Raw genomic sequence first — 6,744 nt, forward strand, 5'->3', positions numbered from 1 at the left:
TGGGTTCTCTCCGGGTGCTCCGGCTTCCTCCCACTGACCAAAAGACATGCAGCTTAGGTTGATTGGTGTCTCTAAATTGCCCATAGGAGTGCGTGCGTGTATGTGTGGTTGTTCGTCTATGTGTTAGCCCTGCGATGGATTGGCGACATGTCCAGGGTGTACCCCGCCTTCGCCCGATTGCCGGCCGGGATTGGCTCCGGCCCCACCCGTGACCCCGTTCAGGGACTAAGCGGTAGAAAATGAATGAATGAAAAATGAATGACCTTTATTGGCCAAGTATGTTACACACAAGGAATTTGTTTCCGGTACAGAACTACTGGCAGCCATCTAGGCCGCCAACTCAACTCATGGCTCTAACCATGTTAGAGTGTCTTGCCCAAGGACACTTTGACACGTGGACTGCAGGCACTGAGATTCGACCCTGCGGCTGGGAGATGTCTGCTCTACCCACTGAACCACAGTCGCCCCCAACACATATATAATGTGGTCCAGTACAACACCTTTAACTATGACCCCAATAATGAACCTAGATTTTAATTTATTCATTTATGACACATTCACCAAACCTGAAACATTCTGAGCTTCATAAACACAGATGTCAAGGCAGACGTGTTGCATTGAAGTCCATACAGCTGCACAGGTGTACTTATTAAAGTGGCCAGTGGGTGGACGTCTTTCTTATACAGGATAAGTGCTAGTTCACTAAAGAACTGACATATGTAGAAAAGTTTGAAAAAATACCATGCATTTAAAGGTAAAACAGTTGCTTTATATACAGCTGTGAAGCTTAAACCAATGCATCATATCTTATGAGATCATCAGGTTTTGCAGCATTGCTGTCCTGAACCAGGTGCTGGCTTATCATGAGCCAAGAACAACAGACTTTTCAGTTTTGTGAACAATGTATTTTCCAGCTAATCCATATTTCTTTTAACATTTAGTTCATTTATGTTAAGATGTAGGAGAATTTCTTTGATTCTCATCAGACCAGATGTAATTCTTGTGACGGTGGGTAAATTTGCTGACCTTCTGACCAATTAAATGTTCAATAAGTTGAGTCTGGCAATTACGGTAGATCCCACCCACTCAAGCAACCCCAAGTGAATGAAATGTAATTTTATTATTTTCTATTTAAATTTTTATCCTAAATCCCATAGGAACTTTTTTTAAATGCCCAGTATCTTAATTATGCATTGAGCTGGCAAATTAACAATACCATTTTTAAAAAGAATTCAATTTTCCAATTTTCTATTGTTCATTAACTGATGTGTATTACACATAGTGAAAGGGATCAGTAAGACAGATTAAGTTCTGTCAGTTGTATGATCCAAATAATTGAAGTTAAATTGATGCTGCCTTCCCTGGATGCTTGAATTTTATATCTTAGCCAGAAAGTAACAGTTGGAAATTCCGAATAAGGTAGGCTAAAGCCCATAAATTCAGGTTGATGGATTTCATGGCTACCACTGAAAATGCATTTGTGTGCCCACATCTGTACTAATCTATAATGACAGCAAACACAGACTGCACAACCCCTTTTTGTTATGCTGTAACACTGCCAGTATTAGAAAAAACAAGCAGAGCAGGTCATACAGAATAAAATAGGAAACAATATTCAGTCAGAAACAGTTTATGCATAAATTGTGAGCTACAAAATGTGTCCTCTGGGTACATGTACTCCCTGAATTTGCACTGATGTGTGTGAACTCGCAGATTAATGCAGTACACATCCTGAGAGTGCACTTAGCATTGCCTTTGTGTCTCTGTTGCCCCATTCTGACTATATTTGTAAAACCATTTTGAATCAGTCAGACGACAGATGACCTTTGTACCACGTGCCTGAAACATCTCTTCAAGCTTCATCTAATCTGTTGTTAAAACAATTCCTCCACATCAACCATCTGCCCTCAACATTGCTACATTCCCTACTAATCTCCCTACAGTTGGCTCTGTGACTACAATCACAGCCCCAATCAGGCTCTAGTTTATCCAGTGAACGATTGATTAGCTTTAGACTTGTTTGAGTGGGCTTCTAACCAAGAGCCCCTCTAACAGTTTCCAGCCACAAGGGAGGTGCCCGGTGTTTGCCAGTGTTGCTCTGTGGTGCATGCTCATGGTCTGTCAGCAGGTCCTGGGTTCTGCTTTGTGTGCAAAATTATCAGAGGCGCCTTCTGGCAAATGCCTCTGGTGCTCTAACCCTGCTATTCTGTTTGTGTGCACAGCCAGTTTGTGTGCTGGATGTTCTTCCCCTCTCCAGGAGTCATTATCCGAGTATTTTCACATAAAGAACTCAGAACAAAGAAACTCCCATTCATATGATTAGCACTTTAAAAGCAAATACACAAACACACACACACACACGGGGAACCCTTGCATTCAGCATTCCACACGTCTGGCAAAAACAGACAGACCAGACACTTGACCTTTTTACCAGACAGCCCTGACCCAAAAGGATCCATCTATGCCGATGTTCCCCTGTGTGCATGGGTATGTGTGTGCCTTTGTGTCACTGGGAGTGTGAGCACATTTCTAATGTGCTCATGTAAAGATGTGAAATGATGAGCTGAAAGACACAGAGAGAAAACAAATACTCCTCTCTTCACCCTCGCTTAGCCTTCCCAATAAATAGCACTGGAAGAGATAACTGTCCTAGTTGACTGAGCCCTTGACACAGTACCAGCTTTCTACCAGTGTAGCTGCTACAATCAGTTATAACATCATGACCACAAACCCATCAATGGAAACAACTTTGATTTCTACATTTAGTGTCAGTCTTTGACTTAAGTCTTTAGAGCGTCTTCTCTTAGACATCTGCATTCACTGGGTAAGTAAAACACTGAACTGAACTATGCAAGGAAAGCTGCAGCCCCATCTTGTTTAACTATCAGACTCCTGAAAGCTATCACACTTACACAAAGGAGGGGGGGGCTATAATTGCCAGAGCCGGGTTAAACCATGCAATTAGCTTCACATGACATGATGGTCGGCAAGCTGAAATTAGTCAGTTTCCAGAGCGCCTCCTAAAGCAAGCATGTGGTGTGTCTCCCAACCTTTCACAGATGAGGAAGAAAGAGGCTGAAAGAAAGCAGAAAATGGAAGCGATAAAGAAGAACCTGCTGCTGAAACGCTTTGCATAAAGTGTAATTAAAAAAGGTTCAGGTATCCGGTGGTATAATGACAGTGGAAGTGAATATGAAGGACGGGAAACAATGTGGCTCACGGCAAAACATATATCTTCCCCCCAACAGTTGTGTAATGGGTCATTTTGCATTTCAATTCTTGTCTGTCTTGTTTCACAAACCGTATTCAGTTTAAGTAATGATTTTATTTGAATGCTCATTATGCATTCGTCAAATAATACAATCTATATTTGTTATAGAAATTTTCTGTGGTATTGATGGGAATGTTTGCCCATCACTGCTTAATGCACACTAAGTCAAGAACAGATGGCCATTTATTGCTGGATTTCATTCAGCCAATTGTCAACCTGTGTTTCAGCTGGCCTGCAATTAAAATTAAATGTGCAGTTCAGCTGCTCCCCAGCTAAAGTGCCGTTAACCCCCTATTTAAAAAGAAACATGCAGGAAAATAACAGTTTGCTGTCTGCAAAAGCTTGAGAGCGCCATACTTGTACAGGAATATTTATATGACAGACAGTCGCAAGAAAAAATAATGGCTCTGTTTGCAATTTCCTGGTTTTCTGCATAAATTGGTCATGAAATGTGATCTGATCTTCAGTAAAGTCACAAATATCAACAAACACTATTGTAAACAGATAAAACACAAACAGTTGTGATCTTTCATGTCTTTATTGAACATACCCATTAAACATTCAAAGTGATAGTGGGAAAAGTAATGGTAACAAACCTTCTGATGTCACCAAATGCCAACTGGAGTGTTGGCAAACAATCAATGAAACGTGGTTTAGAACTACCTTGACTTATAGAAACACTCAGTGTCAGAGTGCTGTTCACAAGCAGCATCAGCTGATGTGAGCCAGGCCTCACAAAAAAGAGATGTCAGAAGAGGTACGATCAAATGTTGTTGCTTTGCATCTAGCTACTTCGCAAGCTGACTTTGAAAGTCACTATGCTAATGTTAGCTGTATCACTGTGATATTTAATTGATATTGTTCCGTCCATTGTGCCTAAAGTGTTTCTGTTGTATCTGCCTTTTTTTCTTTTTTTGTGACTGCCTGGTGTTAAGTAAAGAGTCCTAAGAATTATGTGTTGTTGTCATCTTCCCTGCCTCAGGGTCCAGCCCTAATTGTAGTGTGGTACTGTGCTGATGGGAAGTACTTGTTATGTTAGCTGTCTGACATATGTGTTTGATAGACGTGTGTGTGTGTGTGTGTGTGTGTGTGTGTTTTGATGGCTGTTACATGCATTCCAACAAAAGCTCTTCATAATTACACTGAGAAGAACCAAATGTCAATGAAAGCAATTACCTCTGTTCCACCTCAGGTGTGCTTATGAAGGTGTAACCTACTTATTCCTCCCCATTTCATTTTACTCCTCATTTCTCACAATCTTACAACCTGTTGAACCAAGATATAAGCTTGCCTGTCCAGTGTTTGTGACCTTGAGCTCTCTCCATGCTAGAATTGCTTGGTTCACTTGAATAAGCCCAGTGAGATAGTCATTACATGGCTCCTCTCTGCAGCTATTATTGCATTAGCTAAACTGACCATTAAATGAGCACCCAGATGTCCCCATCTGGACACACACTTGCAAGGAGCTAATTCTAAGCTTGAACTGTGATTCTCAGTGCTCCACCAGTCTGATACTGTGAAATTTCACCAACTTGCAGCTCAGCTACTTCAGCAAAAATTAATGAAAAGTTCTATCATATTCTAACTGAATGGCAGATTTACCTCACAATATAAATTTACTAACGGTGCTAATGAATGCATGTGGACTGTATGCTTACATACTTGGTTTTCTTAAGGAGGTTTGTGACACTCTCAGGCACTGGCAGACCCCCCAAACTGTCCACTGAGTTATGGCTGATTGGATGAATCTGATGTCTTGTAGAGCTGATGAGCTTGAGAGGTCCAACGGCCTATAGTTTGGAAAATGCTGTAGTAGCTGCTCCAATCCTGAACAAGTGACCAGTGAATAGTTTGGGTGTAATGCCTGAAAGTAGGAGGAATTTTCTGAAGTAACCAATTAATCATTTTGTGAGTGTGATTTAGACCTCTGTGTGATCTCAGTCTCACGTGACAATGATTCTGACATAAGTCGCCTCAGTTTGGGGGGAACTGTCCTCAGCCAGGAGGCATAAGTCGCCTCATTTTGGGGGGAACTGTCCTCAGCCAGGAGTAAATAAGGAGCATAGCCAAAGTTAACTAAAGGAAGCACTATGCGTGACTCACTGTTACACAAAATAAACAATTTGAATCCTAATATATTCTTTATTATTTCATAGAACTATGGATTTTAATTACCTTTTACATGTAATTCAAATGTGCCACTCCACCGAGTCTGAGCCCCAGGCTGGACACCCCATTCAAAATTTTTCTAGCTCTGCCCCTGAGCCGAGTGTGATTTGTGTGGATGGTGACAGAAAATGACTGAACACCTACTGCAGGTTACTGTTATAAGAGTAGGTACTTTATTGATCCCACAGTGGGGAAATTTTGGTTATAAGTTATAAGCTCAAAATGAACAAAATACACACACAAACAAAACTCAAACAGTAGTTATTGGTATAAGACGCTAAAACTATAGCCTTATGGCTGTGCACATACTGCGACCAATTTCAGACAGACAGGACCATCACATCTAACCATGTGCATCCTCACCTTAACTTGAAAGGTCGAAATGGTGGAAAAATGCATCCTCTACTCACCCTTTCCTCAGTCGGAAAGCAAAGTGTGGTAACTGTATCCAAGTCCAAGCACAGTTTTCAAATCTCTAAAGAATATCCACCACGCCTCTGTCGGAACTTTTCAATGCTACGTTCCTCCTTGGATCTCTAAACATTGCATGGGCGTAAATGACCTACTGTTGTCAAACAATTGCCAAATTACTACAAACGATTATGACAATATTAAAAAAAAAAACAAATAGCCTCTTTATTGCAGTGCTTTTTCAAGTAAGGCTCCATGATCACATGCATTACTGGGCTGACACTCCACTGAGCCAAAGTGTAAACAAACATTTTTATTAATAATGTAGGTCGAACACAATGTTCCTTGTGGCTGTATACACACACACATACACAGCCATATTCTTGCTACATACCATTTACAGAATCCAGCACAGTGCTGGAGAAGGCCTAAGTTTAAATATGGGATCAGAGAAATGGTTCTGAAATGGATTAGAAGTTATTTGACACAGAGGCGTCAATTTGTGAAGTTGGGTGAATATCAATCAAGTGAGCTGGACATTGTAAGTGGAGTGCCTCAGGGTTCTGTTTTGGGACCTAAATTATTTATATTATACATTAATGATATATGCAAGGTTTCTGATTTAGTGAAAGTGGTTTTGTTTGCTGATGACACTACCATATGGGCATCGGGTGAAAACCTACAGCAACTCTCTGGACGGGTTTCACAGGAACTTGAGAAGATAAAGAAATGGTGTGACAGTAATATAGTATCTCTGAATTTGGATAAAACTAAATTTATGGTATTTGGGAATCGTAAACTAAATAATAAACTTCAATTGAAAATTGGGGGAGCTAATATAGAACGAGTATATGAAATTAAATTTCTAGGTGTCATAGTTGATGACAAATTCT

Source organism: Monopterus albus, unplaced genomic scaffold (genome assembly GCF_001952655.1).
Source record: "Monopterus albus unplaced genomic scaffold, M_albus_1.0 scaffold79.1, whole genome shotgun sequence".
Lineage (NCBI taxonomy): Eukaryota > Metazoa > Chordata > Actinopteri > Synbranchiformes > Synbranchidae > Monopterus > Monopterus albus.